At 42.5% G+C, this 21,165-nt stretch overlaps 2 long non-coding RNA genes across 3 annotated transcripts; both read right to left on the bottom strand.

Annotated features, from left to right (window-relative positions):
* Window positions 1–2,932: 2,932 nt before the first annotated feature.
* Window positions 2,933–3,899, bottom strand: LOC134463309 (uncharacterized). 2 transcript variants are annotated; one of them, XR_010037718.1, is made up of 4 exons: window positions 3,595–3,899; window positions 3,421–3,471; window positions 3,180–3,224; window positions 2,933–3,079 (listed from the first exon to the last, which is right to left on the bottom strand). It is a non-coding gene; the product is annotated as an uncharacterized LOC134463309 (long non-coding RNA). The 2 variants fall into 2 exon arrangements; XR_010037717.1 differs by having other exon boundaries at window positions 3,421–3,899.
* A 1,856-nt stretch (window positions 3,900–5,755) lies between these two features.
* On the bottom strand, window positions 5,756–6,325 carry LOC134463308 (uncharacterized). Its single transcript, XR_010037716.1, has 3 exons — window positions 6,245–6,325; window positions 6,012–6,167; window positions 5,756–5,911 (listed from the first exon to the last, which is right to left on the bottom strand). It is a non-coding gene; the product is annotated as an uncharacterized LOC134463308 (long non-coding RNA).
* Window positions 6,326–21,165: the final 14,840 nt, after the last annotated feature.

The following is a 21,165-nucleotide window of genomic DNA, read 5'->3' as shown; positions in this document are numbered from 1 at the left end:
CTGCTTGAAAATGAAAGTAGAATCGAGAAGGGGTACACAACTCTTGAATTAAGTACATTTTATATCCATGAGAATAAACTGTGTATTTTATTATCTTATTTAATATTTCAATACTGTGCATATCACATCAAATGTATTAGGACAAATCCGGCAACTACATCGGCGTGCCATATCGCTTTGCGATTCTATTTCTTTCCACAAGGTGGTGCAGCTGTGCACACTGCTCTGTAGGCCTTGTAGCAACCCCATGTGAGTAGGCTGCCGGATGTGAGTGCCCGGATATCCGCCCGAGTATTTAGGATATCCGGGCGCGTATTTACATACTTTCTAACATCAGGATTGCTTTGCGGCACCACAGCTACCCGATGTGAGTCGCGCTGGGAGTTACGCAAGAGCACACGGCTATGGAGTGGGCTCACTGTTTCGGTTTTGCAGAAGTAGACACGGACCATAGACGATTTTCATTTAGGTGCTATTGTCTACCATTTGGCCTACCTGTTCGCTGCGCTGCGCCGTGACACTTCTTTACCACAGGGCTGCACAAAGATTCTCTATTCTAATCTGCATTTAAACCGTCTCTGGTACACACCAAAGAACGCGGATAACGTAGGCTACGCTGTCAAGCATGTTGGGGGTCAAGCGCAAGATCTACCATGAGCCAAATGCGCATAGTTTATGTTAAAATATAGTCAAAAAGCACATAAAGGGGCAGTCTAACCGATTTTATTATTAATTATAAATACATTGGGTAATTAATTAATTCTTCATCACCACACACACACGCTGTCAAGCAGACTGGAAGGATTACACTGAACAAGGTGGATGCTGAGGCATCAGCGTCTGTCTATCTGGACCAAGTTTGAGAGCCCCTACACTACACACCTTTGAGAGACCCAGAAGCACTCCAATTACCTGCTTGTGTTGTACACTGATCTATGGGGTCAAGCGCAAGATGAGCCAAGAGGTAATGCGCATAGTAGGGCCTAGGCTATATATTGAAATATAGTCAGAAAGAGGCGCATAACATTTTAACATTTTTTAATTGCAAATTTAAGGGGACATAAACATTACACTAACTGATTTTATAACATTTGAATATTGTACAGCATCACACATACTGTAGCCTACACCATTCAAGTCACTCCATCCAAGGGCAGAGGAGCATGTGGAAGTTTGTAGGTAGGCCACTGGCTGTGAGAAAGGCCGGAGCCACGCCAAAGATAAAAAGCCATTTCATGTGTAACAGAGAATTAAGTTTTATTTTCTCCTTCTCCTTGTTGTGCCGCGTGACATTTTTGGGGGCAATCTGTCTAATATGAAATTGAAACTCTATTTGAAATTCCACCATAACTGATGAAAAAGAATCAACAAGTGTCTAACTTCTGAAAATCTTGTCCGTGTGTAACTAACCGGGGATGTTACACAGGTCAAAACTTTGACAATGCCAGTCACAATAAGAGTGAGACATCACTAGGGCTACTGTACACACAAAAAAAACCCTGCAGGTTTGAAAGAACGTGAGGACACAGCTGTTGTAAAACATATACTTTCTTTTATTTTCTTCTTCTTCTTCTTGTATAAACATTCTAAATGTGCAGAGTAGGCAGGCGAATCATAAAAGCACAGTTACACTTGGATATTAAAATGTATAGTACACATTGCAAACCTGAACAGTGTTGCCAGATGGAAAATGCTGAATTATACCAAAACCTCAACATGATCTTTTTGGGGTTGTTTTTAGGAGGAAACGATCATACAAGACCCAGAGTTTTGTTTCAAGACATCAACTCTGGAATTATCATAAGTCATGTTTTTTTGATCGTACCGAGGACAAAATGGACAAAATGATACAAATACGACAATTATCGTACATCTGGAAACACTGAACTTGAAGCACAAGGAACAATTGAAACGGTTAGTAGGTTCAACATTATTCAGTCAATTGTGCCAGAAGTATATTATGTGCAAACCGGAAAAACACTGGCAATTAGATTCAGATGAGGTAGTTAAGCTGTGCAAGCAAGCATTAGGCTGAGGAACGCGTAACACGAAGAGGCGGACAGTAATTGTTAATATGAAACTACATTATGAACTTCCTGCACAGCAAACTAAGCAAAGAAAACTAAAACTACGAAACTAAGACTACGGAAATAAACAAACTCCATGCAAAGGAAATAAAGAATAGCAGACAGAAGCACAGCAAGCAAAGAAAGGCAACACAAATAAGAAAATGAACAAACTCCAAATAATAGAAATAAATAATAAATTGCACACCAAATCACAGCAAACGAGGCACAGCAAGCAAAGAAAATCAACACAAATAAGAAAAGAAACACACTGGAAACAAAGGAAATAAATAATAATTGCACAGCAAAGCACAGCACACAAAGCAAACAAACACAAATAAGACAATAAACAAAAACATAAAAACGAAAGGGAAATTGAAAGATTTTCACAATGTAGGTATAAGGGTTAAGGGTTCCTCAGCCTAATATTTGATTTCACATTAATAATAAAAGAATAGTAAAAGGCAATAAAAGCATAAAATACACAATAAAAGCAGATAAAACAAATAAAACACACCCCTGAGACCTAAAAACACTTTGAACATGCCAATTTCATGCCAACTTTCTTACCGTTGGCATGTTCTCGGCCTCCCTCTGGTCCTTTTCAGTCACCTGGTTGAAAGAGAGATACACAAAAATTGATAGTAAAGGGTCAGGTGTGCGCACACACACTTAAGTCTTTCCATCCAACATCTATGAAATATCATGGGCAAGTGTTGTACCATGGATTTACTTTTCACAACTCTAGTTTGGCCATATGTACCTTGACTCTCCTACGAGGCAGCCTGTAAAGGGGCTCCAGCCTCCCGCAGAGCAGGTCTTTCGCCTCCTGCGTCCAAAACGCGAAGCGATATCCGTGTCTGCATAGAAAACCAATGTATACTACATGTAGTAATGTAACGTCAAAAATAAGTGTGAAAATGTCTATCCACGTTTAAATGGTCCTACCCTTCAATGGAGAACCTCTCCATGACCTCCAAACACCACCATTTCCTAAGAGATGGCATGTCCCCCTACATAAAACCAATTGTGTGAAACCACTGTGAACATTTGTATCTGTGAAGACTATGGACAATGTAAATGATGTCTTCCAATGATGAATATACAATTTACCTCTGAGAAGTTGAACGGAGTGCTAGTGCAAAAGCTGAGCGCATACTACAAAACAAAGGGAAAAAGAGAACACAAACAGTGATTTACAAGATGTACATACAGCCGCTGGAAATATTAAGACACCACTTTGAAATTATGAAAGTGGTCTCTTATTTTCCCCCGCGGCTGTATGTATATTAGGCAGCATACATATTAAGACACATCTGAAGTGTATCCGAACCAGCTAAAACTTGAATTTTACCATTAGCATGAAGATTCCACAGTTCACTCCGCCGGTTTGTTGTGGGAAACCCTGAATAACAAAGTGTCAGACTGTGAATATGATGGGGGCGTAACTAAAGTACAATCGATACGGAAACACATACAGTAACAATGTGTCAACAACACCTATAAAAGCTTGATTTTAAATATTTACGTCGAAGTCACAGCCAGTCTTCTCAGTCCATTGCCCTGGCTGAATGGACTGTGAAATGTTCCTAAAATAGAACAATAAAATCAGTTGAGAACAGACTGAAACTACAGAACAAGGCTTACATGAAAACCTGAAGCCGTAGAACAAGGCTCAAAAACCTGTAGCCATAAAAGTGAAAGAAACCAAAGATGAAACCACACCTGTGACACTCCCATCGTCATTGTGACACAGCATTGCACAGCACACAGTGCTCCCTTCACACAAAATTACCTCACCTCACCCGTGCATGGGGGCAGCCCTAGGGAGCAGTGCAGTGGGACAGGACCCCATCAACTGTTGCATCAGGAGCCGAACCTTTGGGCTACAATTCTGACAGCTTAACCGCTAACCCCATGACTGCCCATAGAACAAGGCTTGAAAACCTAAAGCCATAGAACAAGGCTTGAAACACTTTGAAAATATATGTGGAAGTAGGCCAACTAGGCCCATCTATAAACCTAAATATTGCTCTGTATGCCTCATCTCCAAAACCTTGAGGAAGAAGAGAGTCCAAGAAGAGGATCTGTCGGTCTTGAACTTTTAACACCTGCAGACATACATTTGGTGTCACCCATCAACATGGCTAATTGTAAATTATTAAAGGGGGCAGAAATGGGTCTGAAATACTCAAATGTTCACTCAACACATAGCAAGTAGTGATCCACTTGGCCTGGTTGCCTACTCCAAGCAGGAAAAAGGATAGCATCCCTTGACCGCACATCGTCCTGTTTGGGAATAATTTTGCAGACAGACATACACACTTACTGTCCTATGGGGCATTGATATGGAAAGATGCGTACACATGGTCAGAATGTTGGAGGAAGTGTATACATACAAAAACATACACATACTTCTGCAAAGACACTCACCGGCAGATTGGACAGGGGGTCCACATCCATTTTCCAGGTAGGGACAGCAAACATGTCCACAATATGGACATCTTTTCCCTGCTCAGAGACATATACTGATAACCGCTTCTAACAAAATAGACAGTCTTAACACATGCACTAAAGATTTAGAAAAATAAATAAATTAATCAAAACCAGATTTACATGCTTTAGAGCAGCCTCGCGCACCAGCTTCAGGCAGGCATTTCCAATCTAAAAAGAAAACACACTCATAATCCTTGCGGTCTGGTTATAATGTAGGATACCTACATTTTCAAAAGGTCATACTCACGGTTGAGTCCATGCACCTGTTGAGACCCAGGCTTAGGAAATCCTCACGGAGAAGGCAGACATCTCCCTCTTTGGTGAGGAGTTCATTGCCTGGGCGGCTGGTGTCCAGGACATATTTCAGCTACAATGCATATCAGAGTTATTGCAAGGATAAGGCCAATTGGGAAACTCAAACTCCCTTTGTCATTGCGACACAACACGCCACAGCACACAAGTGAACACTGCACACAATGAAATAGCATTTATGTCTCACCCGTGCAAGTGGGCAGCCCCCGATGGCGACCCAAGGGAGCAGTGTGACGGGACGGTACCATGCTCAGGGTACCTCAGTCATGGAGGAGGATGGCGGAGAGCACTGGTTAATTACTCCCCCCACCAATCTGGCGGGTTGGGAGTCTAACCGGCAACCTTTGGGATACAAGTCTGACGCCCTAACCACTTACCCATGACTGCCACTGACATGAATAAGCCATAATTAACACACAGCACGCCAGTACTATAAGTCAGTGACAAAAAATATACACAGTAATAATTAAATAACAAAATATCGTTTTAGAAGTCACTTGCCAGGGCATCCTGAAGAGGGCCTGTGTCTTTTGCCCATTTGGCACCCAACCAGGCATATCCATAGTCCTGCTGCAGGCAGCAGGAACTATAACCATGGTCATGGTAGACTGCCAGCCTTTGGAAATCGTGACCTGCTAACACACCAACAAAACATTAATAAAAGAGAATGTCATTAAGTAAAATTAAGTAATGTCATGACATGCATATCACCCATCAACTCCACAGATTAAGCTTCAACAGACAAGATAACTCTTACCCTCCTGTCGTTGATATGGCTTGAGACGTGCAATATTACGTTTTTGCTTTGTCCCTTGCCCTGTTGTCACTGTGGCAACACCTTTTGCGGTCAGGCCCACAACCGTATATGGCCCTCTGTGGCGGGCGGACAGTCCTTCTTTAAGGGACTTGTTACGGGGGTTATTCACCACCAGCACCTCATCCCCAACACCAATAGGGCGGACTGGCAATTTTTTGCCTTTGCGGGTGGCAAAGCCCTTCATCTGGCGTTGTTGCGCCCTTTCGATGTTCTGCAAAACCTACAATACCGTAGTAGCAGACATAATAGAAAAGTCATTGTAGGACTGGGTAAAACACACCTCCTAATCTGATCATCACCTACTGTCTTAAAGAACTGACCTTCTCATTAACTGCCTTCATTTTGTTGACCACATCGTCCACTTCGTCGTCAGGCTTGCCCATCTCAAATTCTGCCAGGGGACAGGCGTTCAGGACCTCAGGCAGCAATGGGTGGCGGTGATACATTAAAAAGAATGGTGTATGCCTCGTGGATGCCTAGACACATAGCACATTTCCATTAGGATTATAAATAGACAACAGGAAACAGAAAAAAAGATAGAGCGAATGGCAACCTGCAGAGTGGTGTTTATGCCATAGATGACTGCATCGAGATGGAGGTCCCAGTCATCATGGGCATCATTGACATATTTGCGGAGGGCGCGCTTGATGTTCTGGTTCATGCGTTCATCCTTCACATAAATAAAAAGAGCAGTAATTTTTTTTTTGCATACATTCTATGCACGACATGACATAAAAAAAAAAAAAAAATACATACACACACATATACAGTATATTGTAAATTACCTGGCCATTAATCCGGGGATGATAGGCACTGGAGACGGAATGTTTTATGCGAAGCATTTCAAATATTTTCTCATTTACCTGTGGACAAATGATGTAAAAAGATTATGGTTCCATGAATTTTCCTTCAGGGAGAAATACAATGAGCCACGCGTTTGTAAATGGGCCAGAAGGGCAGCACCTAAAAAAGGATTGAAGGCAGTTTTACTGATGCAGACACCAATGCTGTTACTGATGTAAAAAGCTTCTCACCTCATTCACGAACTCCTTGCCTTGGTCCGTGATTATTTTTTGCACCATGCCAAATGAGTATAATTTTTTAATTAATGCTCCGCATACCTCCCACGCCGTCTTCGATCTCAGAGGGGCAGCAGCAACCCATTTTGTGTAGAGGTCTGTCATGGACATAATGTACTTGTGGCCCCTCAAAGTTTCCTTCAGGGGACCAACAAGGTCCAGTCCGATGACTGTCCAGGGTTCACTGACCTGTAAAAATGCCTCATATTGATATAACCTATATTTTGCAGAAGGATACAGAAAAGTAACACACATTGTGTGAATAGAAACTCACTCACTACCTTTATAGGATGCAGGGCTGGGGCATCCGTCTGAATCGGGTCGTCCAGCTGACACTTATGACAGCATCTCACCTTAGACAAATAATAAGAACACACATGTGACTTTCAACTTAAAATCAAGTCACCCAACAAGAATATTTAACTGTGTGACGACAAAATCAGACACAATACCCCTGAGGAACAAGGCATACAAGATGTAACTGAATGAAACTCTGAATATAGTACTGATGGCACCTGCCACTTAAAAACCACCCACATGGAAAGGAGTAGAGCCGACAACTTGAAGTTCAGTTCAAATTCAAAGATTATTTATTTTCTCCTGTAGAAACATGTCTGTGAATAAAGCATGAAATACAGAGCTCTGGGTTCAAATTTATCTTGCCCTAGCGTCAACAAAGATGGACACTGAATCTCCCTGAACCCATTGATTATATAGCAACATAATTTCACTAAAGAATGTAACCAAAATTATGTCCGTTTGTACAAACTGGAATCAGTCGGGTCTTTTTATCTGGTCATCTTCATCTTGTGACGCACAACTGCTTCATGTCAGTCCTGTGTCTGACATCCATTACCTGTTGTGCCTTAATGAATCACAAACATCCACATAGACCATCAGCCATCCACAGCACAGGCCCTAGCCCTGTTTCAGTGCCCCGGGGTGGCCTTGCACAAACCCCTTCATACACACATATTTCCACATCCAACAGGGCTCCCTGGTTCATCTTCCCTGGTTCTGTAGGGAGGTGCTTTGGATTATTAATTCACATACGCACGCACGCATGCACGCACGCATGCACGCATGCACGCACACACAAACACACACAAGCCTCCACGAGGCTACATAGCACCACTTGTGTCACCCCCTCAGCCCCTCTCCATCAAGGCAATTCACCAGTTCAGCCTAGAGGAAAAGCTATCTGATTAGGCCGTAGTCCACCACCTCGGCACATAAGACCCCGAGTGGTACTGTAGCCCCCTCCATAACCATAACATCATGCATACCAGCAGACCCTGTCATGGGAAAAGTCAAGATTAACACAGTTGCAACCTGTCGCTGCGCATCTTCCAGTAAGAGGCATTTTGATGTGCCCGTCCCCAGCTTTGTCACGTAACCTGCTGGTGTCTCTCTTTTGCGGCCCTCATCACGACAACGCCTGGAAGAAGTTTCATTAGCTTCCCTCCCCAAATGAAAAGACCCAGACCCCTCTCTTTGGCTCCAAACACTAAATGGTAAAAAAAGCTAAATGGACTACATTTGTATAGCACCTTTACACTCTTTCGAGCACTCAAAGATCGTTACATTGTATGCCTCACTTTCTTCCCATTCACACACCGGTGGCAGTGGCTGCCATGCAGGGTACCACCCTGCCACCAGGAGCAATTCGGGGTGAAGTATCTTAGCCAAGGACACATTGATGGGGTCAGACAGAGCGGGGCTGCCGAACAGTCTCCTCTATCACCTGAGCCACCACTGCCCCTAAAAAGTAACATATAAGTTTAAAACGTGAATGTCAGTAGCTGTATTAAATGATAAGTTCAGCCAATATCAACATACTGTTAATGCTCTCACTACCCTGGACTTGTCAGTACCAGAGAATGTTTATTTTTTAATTCAGCCTTTCCGAGATCCTAGTCATTGCAATGGAGCCAGGTGTTTGTTTACATAAAAAACAAATGGATTTATTCCCAATAACATCCAAAAGGTTATGCAACATCAGCAGACAACTAACAAACAGTGATTTTAAAATAGCCCCCATTAGAATAGCTCAGATTTCGGAAAGGGCTGAGCCCTTGCAACATCACCGGGCACTGACAAGTCAAGGTTAGCGTGAGCAATACATCAGCATATTGAAATTGACAGAACTGGTACTTTAAAATTAGTACATGCTTACACTTAGATTGCTAGATGAAGCCACAATCACATGTGTTAGTGACTAGCCTATATGAAATGAAATCAACAGTAGCCTACTTACCCATGTCCTTCGCCTGACCATCCTAGAAATACCCAGAGATGGCCTTATTTCGGGTACCCCTGAAGTGACTATATGAAATGAAATCAACAGTACTTACCCAGTTCTCGATGTCCTTCGCCTGGCCATCCCAGAAATACCCAGAAATGGCCTTGTTTCGCGTACCCCTGAACTTGCGGTGGTTGCCAGACCCAGGCAGGTTGTGACACTCGTTTAACACAGCGTCTTTCTCCGCGTCGCTGGTTATTACCAGCCGCATGTACTGCCGCCTCGGCCCGATGTAAAATAAGCGACCATCTATTAAAACATGGAAAAGGTATGTCGTATTTAGACACTCTTATTAGGCTACGTGAAGTTGTCATGAACTGCATCAGAGTTTCTTACAAGCATTCCAAGTGAGCATCAAGTGACAACTCTGACAAACGACACTGACAAAACAGAGAAGGCTAACAACATCGATCGCACATAATCTCCTTTGGCGCGCCATCGTATCAAGAATATCAGAAAACTAATGACAGCAACTGACATGAACTGGAAAGATCTCCAACTCTGATGAAATTAGGGTTACCTTTCACTATGAACCGCTTCGATGAGCGGCGGACCTTCCACTTTTCCTGCTTCCCACAGAGGGGCAACACTCGCCCCGTCTCTAAAAACGTTTTTATGTTTTCGTACAACTGACAGCTTCCAGATGTCTCCGCGCCGGTAGTCGCACTCCCTTCCATCCTGGCAGACTCAAATCGGACCGGGGTCGAGTAGCTGAGGTAAAACTGTCGTAAATATAGGGCCAGATACCCGGAAACAGCCGTAAATACTCGGGCGGATATCCGGAAATACTCGGGCGGATATCCGGGCACTCACATCCGGCAGCCTACTCACATGGGGTTGCTACAGGCCTATCCGACCTATCCCATCCCATCGCAGCCTCGACAGACGGCTTTGAGTTCTTCAATCAGTATGCAGAATATCAGTAGGTTGATGAGCCCATTTTAGATTAATAAGAGACAGCACGAAAACATTTTAATCACATTTAGGCCTATGGCATTGGCCTAGGCCTAGTCATAAACTGTTCCAAAGGCACAGTTTGATGTGCAAAGCAGTATCACAGAAAGGACTGTAATTTCACACACACACACACACACACACACACACACACACACACACACACACACACACACACACACACACACACACACACACACACACACACACACACACATGAATTCCTGAATTTCCCCCTGGGGATCAATAAAGTTACTCTACTCTACTCTACTCTAGGGTGTCCAGACGTCCGTCTTGTCCACTCTGGCAACTGGCACAACATTAAGCCGGACACCTGTTGATTGAAATGCATTAAAATGCATGAAATTGCATCTAAGAAATGCATCATTTCTTTATCACACACACAGCAGGTAATTTCCACATGATTGTTTGCTCCCGTCTGAACACACACACACACACACACACACACACACACACACACACACACACACACACACACACACACACACACACACACACACACACACAGGGCCGGATTAAGATGACCTGGGCCCCCTAGGCTACAGGTTGTTGTGGGGGCCCCCAGAAGGCAAATTTCGCCAAAAAAAATTTACGTAGACAGTGCCATAATTAGGAGCTAAAAAATCAGGATATCATGTCTACCAACTGTACTCAACACAATGGATGAATTTTCTAATATTGCATCTTTCTGCATAATTCATAATTCTGCTTTTTTCACTTTTGGGCAATCAGGGGGGCCCTGACAGTTGGGGGCCCCTTGGCTGCAGCCATATCTAGCCAGTGTGTTAATCCGGCCCTGCACAAACTCACACACACACACACACACACACACACACACACACACACACACACACACACACACACACACACACACACACACACACACACACACACACACACACACACACACACATTCTGCCATAGACAGCATCCTGATCAGCTGCCCAACTTTCCCTCTACTCTACTCTGCTTTACTCTACATTCACTTCACCTGCACTGTGTACTAGAAAAAGCTGCACTGAGAGGTGAGAGCAGCTGAGAGGATAGTGGGTGTTTTCCTTACCTCCATCCAAAATATATGCCACACTGGCCTCACATCACCTCATTCATCCTCCATCCATCCATCCATCCATCCATTCATCCTCCATCCATCCATCCATCCATCCATCCATCCATCCATCCATCCATCCATCCATCCATAGCGTCTTCAGTCTGTGGCCGTCAAGAATGAGAGGAAAAGTATGGCGGTGATTCCCAACCAGGGGTATGTGTAGGCTACCACTTGTCACAGTATGGCTCAAGACCATGCCACAGAAGGGACAGACAAGCGGGTTACATTTAACACATTTATTTTTTAACCAGGCCAAGCAGACAGGCAAGTACAGAGAGAAGGAGAAGGAGCAGAACCACCTCAACCAGACCTACAGCTCACTACGATGTTTATGTGGGCCACTTGGTCAGTTCTCACAGGCGGACAAACAGAGAGCGTGAGAGAATGGGAGTGGTTTTAAAGGCCAGCACAATCAGGGTCATCCAATCAGCAGCTGCATTTGAAAGAAAACAGAGAAACAACCTCCCAGTGCCCCCCGGTTTCCAGGTGGAACCCTGCACAACCTAGGCACCATCGGCTGTGACACACTAGTACAGAGGTACACGAGAACAGGCGGGGTACATGAAAAGATGTAATAATAACATATGTATTGAGCACAGTCACAGGGACAGAGAGAGAGACATATAGCATGCAGTGAGGGGGTACTCAAAGCTGTAGGATGTTCGCAAGACTAAAAAGGTTAGGATTTAGTTAACTTTACTTAGGTAGTGCTTTATTTATTTATTTGTTTGTTTGTTTATGTATTTATTTTCAGTATTATTATTTTATTTATATGGTTCATCCATGGTTCAGTCATGGGTAAGCGGTTAGGGCGTCAGACTTGTATCCCAAAGGTTGCCGGTTCGACTCCCGACCCGCCAGGTTGGTGGGGGTAGTAATTAACCAGTGCTCTCCCCATCCTCCTCGATGACAGGTACCCTGAGCATGGTACTGTCCCGCTGCATTGCTCCCTTGGGGTGCCACTGAGGGCTGCCCCCTTGCACGGGTGAGGCATAAATGCAATTTTGTTGTGTGCAGTGTGCAGTGTTCACTTGAAGAGTTCAGATGCAAAACCCCCTAACTCCATTTCTGAAGACCTGCACTTCTATATTTTTAGAGAACCCCGTTGTTGGTTTGGTGTTCATTCATGTATTTGATAATACATATAAATAGTTATGTTACATAAATGAAATGAAAAAATATGAAATTTTGATAGCTTTGTACTAAATAAAAATGAATTAAGATTATTTTCTGAAAAGGCACTTAGGGGGTTTTGCATCTGAACTCTTCACTTGTGTGCTGTGGAGTGCTGTGTCACAATGGCAATGGGAGTTGAAGATTCCCAATCTGCTTTCACTTTTTTCACTTTTTTTGTCACTCCTCCGTCGAAGCTCCTCTTGTAGTTACACATAGTTGGCGGCAAAATTGCATATGCCAACCGCCAATAAATCACAAGTAAAAGAAGAAGAAGAAGAAGACTAAAAAGGTTGGGAAACCCAGGTCTACAGGCCCGGAAGCATTGTCCACCAGGCTGTGAGATTGCTGAGCTATCTCCTTGTTTCTGTTCTTGGCACTTCCTTCTGACCAACGACACCACTCTCAGTTTCACGCCTCTCACTTAAGTATACAAGAAACTGGATTGAATATCCAACCGGCCTTTCAACTAACCACAATCAGGTTGCTAGATCCACAGAAAGAAGACGTGGCCTCAGAGTCCCTTAGCTGGGAAACCTATGCAGATAGTTTGTAGTTACTGGTATTCCATTTGCATTTACAGGTCAGTGTAAAGCCAACACTGAGCAAAAAAACAGTATCATACACTATCAACTGACTATACCTCCAATTTCCACATGGGCCAAAATTATGCTATAGCACACTTCAAAGATATTTCAAGGTTGGAAAAATCCTTCGCAAACTGTCAAACTCGCACCTGAACCCAAAGCCCAAAGTGTGCTTTTTAAGAGTCTATTACATACATAATGGACTCTGACATGAACTGTGAACTATAGGAAACTAAATTAGGGCTTACATGCATTCTTTCATACTACAGGTAATCTGTGCTCTTCTTAAATGTAAATCCCTTCATTCTGCTGAATGGAGTCATCCAGCCAGCATGACTCATTACATTTCCAAGTAAACAGAGTCTTAAGGGATTTTAAAAGCTGTGTTTATGGCAAAGCTCGAGAAGGGAGACCCAACCAGATGCAGAGTCAAACGGATCTTGGGAAACTATTTTCTGGCAGGCTGAATTCCGTTAGCACGGTGGCACTCAACCTTTTTTGACCAAAGCCCCCTTGACCTCATCATAAGCCTTCCAACACGACCTTGATATTATCATATGTCTGCCAACGCTCCCCTTCATATAAAAAAATAAGTAGACTAACAGAGTTGTATAAAGTAGAAGTAGATGTAAACTTACATATGTAATTACAACACTAGAAGTATGTTATAACAAAGTTAAAACCATGTAGTAGTCTATCATACCGTAGTGTTGTCATTTTTTAAAAGTACTTCTACTTCTACTTTGTACAACTCTGTAGACTAATGCCCCGCAATGGCAACTGAGCAGAAACCCCACCCCCAAAGATTAAATAAACTAATTTCCCTGAATGGCAACTGACCTGGGTTCTGGTGTAATGGTATGGTTCCTTAGCCCACTGAGCCATTGTGCCCCCTCCTTTGTCATTGTTTTGTGAGACTGATTCTTTGTAGGAGGAAACATCACCAACACCTCACTACACTCAGTGAAATACATAGGCCTGTTTCCTGATAAATACTGACTACAGTTCAGAGAAGTTGAACCCATGGTGATTGTCTGTGTCTAACATTTTCCTGATGACCAGGTCTATGCCTGATGCATTATTATGTGTTAAGCATCTTATGTCGCTATCATGTGCTTTGTTTGTTGTGGGGTAAACAAGAGTGCGTTTTGAAGTCACATGATACTAAGGGGTCATGAGTGTGTCCACTGGCCACAGTGTCTGGGAACCTGACCTGTATCTCTGTAGATAACTATTACAAAATCATCCCTCAGCAGTAATTCACATTCACCTTCATGTCTGAGAAAATCAGACTTGAAGGTGGAAGTTAACAGAGCAAAATAATTTGGTGTCATTGGAGCCATAATCTGATGTGGATTAAGATTATGGCGCCAATGACACCAAATTATTTTGCATGTTTTATGTCTCCAACAGTTAAGCGCTGAAATTACTCTGACTTTTCAACCAAGCTGATGGAAGTGTCACAGTGGCTGTCTACGGAGGAAAATGGGAATTGGTTGAAGGAACTGGCCATTGAGGGAATTTATGTCTACAGTTTCAATGGAAGAGACTGAGTTTTATTGTGACATACTTCATAACACATTTGGTAAATGTTCATAATTAACCATTCAATACAATTATGTCTGTTAACAGAGCCAGAATAGGTATTGCAACTATGCTTCTCATTAAAAGTGTGCTGCCTATTGCCAAGTATGATATTTTCCTAAATATTTACTAAGTAATAAACTAATATTTACTAGTAGGCTATGACCAAAAGTTTGCTGCTAAAAATGTCTATTTATGGAAATTCAAAATGGTGGATCCCCCTTTTCATGTATGAAAAGTGCAATTTCCCCAGTCATAATGAATAGGCCTACTTAGAATTTGATGGTGGGAAGGGGGCATCAGTGTATCTTGAAAAGCTATAATTGAGTCAGAGTGGAAAAGAGCCTGTGAGTAGATTATGCTTGAAATCGTAACCCTGTGGTGCAGATGGGATCGACGACGATCAAACTCATGGTTTGCTTTAAACCCAAGCAAACAAAAAAAAACTGCATAATAACAACATGCTATAACATCACAGACAGTCTTAAGTACTGTAACTGATTAAGACTTGACCATTTTGTTAACAGCAAACTGTAAGAGAGGCTCAGAGGTTCACATTCAGGCTCCCTGAGTTCAGAGTTTAGAGTGCACTTCACTACATTTCAGCAGTATAGCTGATACATTTGGCCTTGGAAACATATTTAAGACTTATTCACAGGTCTACTGAAGCTGTTTGTACTGTACAAGAACCTTTTGCCCTGTACGGTACTGTACACTACAGTAAATAACATGGGAAGAAAGGGGTATTGTTGAGCAAATTTGAGATTCCTCTGTCCCTGGGTGTAATACAGAAGAGCCAGTGGCGGAACCAGACATTTATTCTTGGGGGAGCAATGGGGTAGCCACATTAATTTCACAGGGGCATGCTCTTACACAAAGAAAAAAAAACACTCAAACACTATACAATAGATAAAGAGAATGATTTTCTTGGGTTCTTATGACACCTGTGAGTGTTTCCAGATTGAGCGGTTTCCGATGGTCATCTATGGGTTAAAGAAGGGCTTTGGGCAGATACATATTCTGTAGATTTGTGTTCATATAAATCAAGACTTCTGTTTCATTCTGGCAGGATTTTATTCTTAGGGCGTTCTTTTTAGTTTTTTTGGGTTGGTAATCATTGGTCACATTTGGCAACCATAACACCCGCTGTGCACCCTATAACTGCACCCTTAGGTCTCCTATTATGTCAAACAGTAATCAGTTATTTTTTTGTGATTTTTTGTAATATTTTTTTTGTGATTTGACCCTCAGAAACCCATTGCATTGCAAATGGCAAGATTTACAGTTCAAATTGAACTCAGACTGCACATTAAAGAGTTACTTCCATTATAAAATCCAGTCACTGGAATGTTGCAATGCTGCTAAGAACTTGCTACAATTCACACATATAACAATGCTATCAAAGGTGATGTGTGCTGGAAAAGCCATTGTGCCATTCACATTGCCGTCAGACCGTACAACACAGAGAGTTCCTATGCATGCCACTAGACAGACGGCATTCTAAGCTTTCGAATGGTACCCCATATGCCCAAATTCACGAGGGTGGTGTGTACACAAACTTGCATCAAAATGTGTGTGTGTGGAAAATGGTTGTCCTTTCTTCACTCGCGGGCGATCTATGCGCTTCGTGTAACGCGAGTGGGCGGGGCTGCTGTCCATTTTCTGGGGGAGCACTTGGGGTAGCCAATCAGATTTCAGGGGGGTCAAATGCTACCCTAGCCACCCCTGTAGCTCTGCCCCTGAGAAGAGCTATTTGACTCATTTGAAAACCTGGACTCTGGACTATCACTCAGTCTTTGAAAGGAGTTTCTAGCTCTTGCTTTGAGGGAGCTGCAGTCATTCAAAGCAAATAAGCCAATACGAAGCTGCGTAAAACAGGACCTGCCTACTTCACTTCTAATGCTTGTCTTTCAGGGTAGGAATGTCACAGAGCCACTCCAGTGGTGCCCATGTAATCAGCAGAGTCTGGGGATCATGTGGAATCCCGTTGATCATATGAAAAATATGGAAGTGTGGGCAAAAACAGCACAATTCCTGAGATGATCATTTTTTTCACAATAAATTGGTTTAGTTTGAGTGGAGTTGTACAACTTATGGTTGAAATAAAGTTAGAAAAAAAAAAAAAAAAAAAAAAAGAAGGAAAAAGACTACACTCTCATAAACCTTGGATTGTAACAGACATTTTGAGACCATGCTGATAAGGATATGTTCATGTTTGGATGTCCACTCATCCTAGGAAGGTAGGGAGACATCAGGCGAGGGGTGCTTGAGGGGGTCAAATTTGAAAGGTGACATTGTGTAATAAATTGATAATAGTGCACATACAATATGTTCAAACCTCTGTAAATTAGTGCTAAATGTATTCCTGAGGGTCTAAGCTTTCCAATTATATATAATGTTCCTGCGGTTTATTACACCACCTAGATTACAAACAATTGCGGAATGAAGTTGAAGTTAAACGTCATTGGACCCGGTACAGGGCCCTCCGAAGCTCAAGAGGTTAAGCAAATTTTGTGACAAATTTACATAGAATACACATCAATTTCTCAATATTGCATCCTGTCACAATTCAGTTATTTTTCTCTTTTGGCAGATCAGAGTTAGCCTCGCGCACCATCCTACGTAATTCCGCCAAGAGACTTAGCTCTGCACTACATCTGGTAGGCCTACCTGTTTTCTGTGGAGCGATGTTGAGCGGCAGGATTTGGCCGGTGTTCTGACAAACAGTCCAACGTTGTAATTCTATCCTATGGTAGGATGTTCTGTCAGACATGTATGTTAAACAGTCCTACATTGCCTAGATAGACATCAGACATGTTTGTTCAACAACTTATCCTGATTTTCCCGAAGATTTCCTTCCCGCTTCCTGCAATCGTGTCAGATCAAACAACCTCCAGTCCATGAATACGAAATGAAATGGTAGTATTATGGGATGGTCAGGACCAGGCTAGATCAGAGCCCCCCTGTGGGTCCCCTAGGCTGCAGGCATATCTATCCTGTGCATTAGTCCGTCCCCGGATATGCAAATGGAAATGAAAATGAATGGCTTGTCCTAAATAAGTTACAGTTCAAGGTAATGATTCACTTTGAATAGGCCTCCTTCCACAAGTCTAGCAGCTATGAGGAACAGCAAGTACAGGTAGGCTACATAACAGAACTTGTGAATCAGCCACCGCACATCACTGAATGATCAAAACACGACCAATGTTTTGCCAACCTGTTAATACTGAGTGATCAAAATGTTCATTTAGGCTATAGGCCTACACAAAGATGTAAAATCAAAAACTGTATTTAAGTTGAAGTTTAAAAAAAAGGTTTAATGTGACAATCTAAACAGTCTTTGACCCATTATATTATTTACACATGAAGCCACAAAATGAACTCCTTTAAGCCCTACTAAACAGATGGAGGGCATATATTTGGATTCTTTTCCTGATGCCTGACGACTGCACTGTGACCACTACATGTAATGCTAGTAAATTTGTTTACTTCATAGGCCTATTACATTTGTTTTTTTCTGATTACTGTATTGGATTGGGCAGTCATGGGTAAGCGGTTAGGGCGTCAGACTTGTATCCCAATGGTTGCTGGTTCAACTCCTGACCCGCCAGGTTGGTGGGGGAAGTAATTAACCAGTGCTCTCCCCCATCCTCCTCCTGGACTGAGGTACCCTGAGCATGGTACCGTCCCGCCGCACTGCTCCCTTGCATGGGTGAGGCATGAATGCAATTTCATTGTGTGCAGTGTGCAGTGAACACTTGTGCGCTGTGGAGTGCTGTGCCCCAATGGCAATGCGAGTTAGAGTTTCCCAGTTGGGCTTTCTTTTCCTTTCGGATAGGCACAAACTATGGGTTGCATTACACCAGTGCCACTGGTTGGAACCAGTGCAAAGATGTTAGAAGGGGCTCAGGTTTTCAAAAGTATACATAAATAAATAAATAAATAAATAAACTAGATTGCATTCTCACAAAAAATGCTGGAAGCAGACTTGCCTTTTGGAGCAGAGATGAGCAGTTTTATTTTTGATATATCTATCCCTAAATTAAAAACAAACTACTATTGAGAAAACAAAGCTAAAAGAAATGTTGGAAAAAATCCATCCACCCAGTCAGAAGTTATGGGCCAAACAATTCAGCCATCTTGGATTCAGCCATCTTGAAAGTGTTGTAGCTCCGCGTTTTGGGGATATAGTAAATGACATACATGGTATTTTAAGTTGGCTAAGGAACACTGCATATGATATAATTTTGAAAATCAACATGGCTCTGAGTGGGATTCGAACTCACAACATCCATATCTGTAATCCAGCACCTTTGCCATTGATACTAAATGACATACATGGTATTTGAAGTTGGCTAAGGAACACTGCATATGATATAATTTGAAAATCAACATGGGTCTGAGTGGGATTCGAACTTACAACCTCCAAATCTGTAATCCAGCACCTTTGCCATTGCTACTACATGACATACATGGTATTTTAAGTTGGCTAAGGAACACTGCATATGATATAGTTTTGAAAATCAACATGGGTCCGAGTGGGATTCGAACTCCCAACCTCCATATCTGTGATCCAGCACCTTTGCCATTGATACTAAATGACATACATGGTATTTTAAGTTGGCTAAGGAACACTGCATATGATATAATTTTGAAATTCAACATGGGTTCGAGTGGGATTCGAATTCACAACCTCCATAACTGTAATCCAGCACCTTTGCCATTGATACTAAATGGCATACATGACATTTGAAGTTGGCTAAGGAACTCTGCATATGATATAATTTTGAAAATGAACATGGGTCTGAATGGGATTCGAACTCCCAACCTCCATATCTCTAATCCAGCACCTTCACCATTTAACTAAGCAGCTGGCTGTCACAAACATTCCAGCAAGACAATAACACATTGCATTGAAGAGCTGAACAATAGACTTCTAGAACTGTAGTTGCAGGTGCTTGTTAGGAATAGAATGTTGAGAGAAAGTAACAGTTGAGATGGAACCCTATATTGGCTGCACCTGTTCTGATTGACTGTATGGCAGTTAGTATGGTGCTCTAAGGCAGAGGACCGAATCAGAATTGTTTCTAGGTCTCTTTAGATAGCTGTTGTTAAAAAACTAAAAAGAATTGCACAGATTGGAGTCATACATGTGATCTTTCTAACAGTCTTTGAATGAAGTTTATAGGTTAAACGATTCAGTCACAATTGGACCTCTTGTGGAAGATGCGCTGACCTCTTCAGAAAGGCACTTCAAGAGTCAATGGGAATAGCAATGGCGCCAGCCCTGCCGTTTTTACACACCTGCCATTTAAAAAGTAATGGGAGTTGGGACATGATATTTTCACCGTGTGGAGTCATCTTCTACAGCTCACTAACAAAGCGTCAACTAAACTTCTCGGTGAAAGTGTTGATGTTTTATGAACGAAAAAGCCTCCTACACTCTGATCTGTAGAGTGGGACGGAATTCTGTCTCTGAAGGTTCTACTATTGTTTTCAATGGGGACCCAAACTTGCACAAAATCGCCAAAAACGGAAAAACCACAAGAGACACGGACACGCTATATCAGTACAAATGATCTCCAAGCCGAGCCGGTCGTTTTAGTGTTTGAACGGTGTCTCTATCTCGAAAGGCCTAGGAGGAGATCCATTTTCTATTTTTACTGCCGTGCACAAGAAAGCAACAAGGCAAGCAAGCAAGCATAAACGTACTTAGAGATTATTATAATCGGGCCTTGCTCTGCAAGCCCGCTTAACTAAACAGGACTTAGAGATAACTAGAATCGGGCCTTGCTCTGCAAGCCCGCTTACTAATAACTAAACAGGACTTAGAGATTACTAGAATCAGGCCTTGCTCTGCAAGCCCGCTTAATAATAAACGTACTTAGAGATTACTAGAATCGGGTCTTGCTCTGCAAGCCCGCTTAATAATAAACTGTACTTAGAGATTACTAGAATCGGGCCTTGCTCTGCAAGCCCGTTTAATAAAATAAAATAAATCCAAACAACACATCTGCTATATTTAATGCATTTAAAAAAATGCATCCTGATCGCTTCAGTCCTTTCAATTATAGATAAATGGGATAGTAAGAATATTTTCAGTTAGCCTATCTTTTATGCATGTCCAGCTTACACGATAGGCCTAAGTGAAACTGACTGTGTTTGATTTCGATTTGAATATGGCCTGTCATGCTCAGAGAGCCAGGCCATGGCCTTATAGTCTCGTTTAAAAGCTGTGATGGCGGAGAAGGGTTGTCCCATTTGTGCTACATTTATTGATGAAATGCCAGGCATTCCTCCACAGATGGCTTTTCTCAGCAGCGGATAGGGCGCATTGCGTTGCAGACCGTTACATCAGCGAATGGTGGTCTGCATGTTCAACTGTTCTCATCCAGATGGCACCTGATAACACAGTAGACACATGGACCGATGTGTCACACTTGTTATGCTTCCACAAGCACCAGAAAATGCTCTATCTGAAAAGAAATTACGCAGGGGTTTGGAGAAAATTATCGATGCCATAGGCCTACCAGTATCGGACCTATACGAGAACACATGGATTAATGTTTGGCTAATGTCCCAGGCCAGTCAGCCAATTAAGACACATAACATCCATGATAAATCCTTGAGACTACCAGACGTTTTTCTATCTTAAGCGCACCA

The sequence above is a fragment of the Engraulis encrasicolus genome, chromosome 14, assembly GCF_034702125.1.
Source record: "Engraulis encrasicolus isolate BLACKSEA-1 chromosome 14, IST_EnEncr_1.0, whole genome shotgun sequence".
NCBI classification, from domain to species: domain Eukaryota; kingdom Metazoa; phylum Chordata; class Actinopteri; order Clupeiformes; family Engraulidae; genus Engraulis; species Engraulis encrasicolus.
Note: the sequence above shows the minus strand (reverse complement) of the source record. Positions and strands in the feature narration are given on the sequence as shown.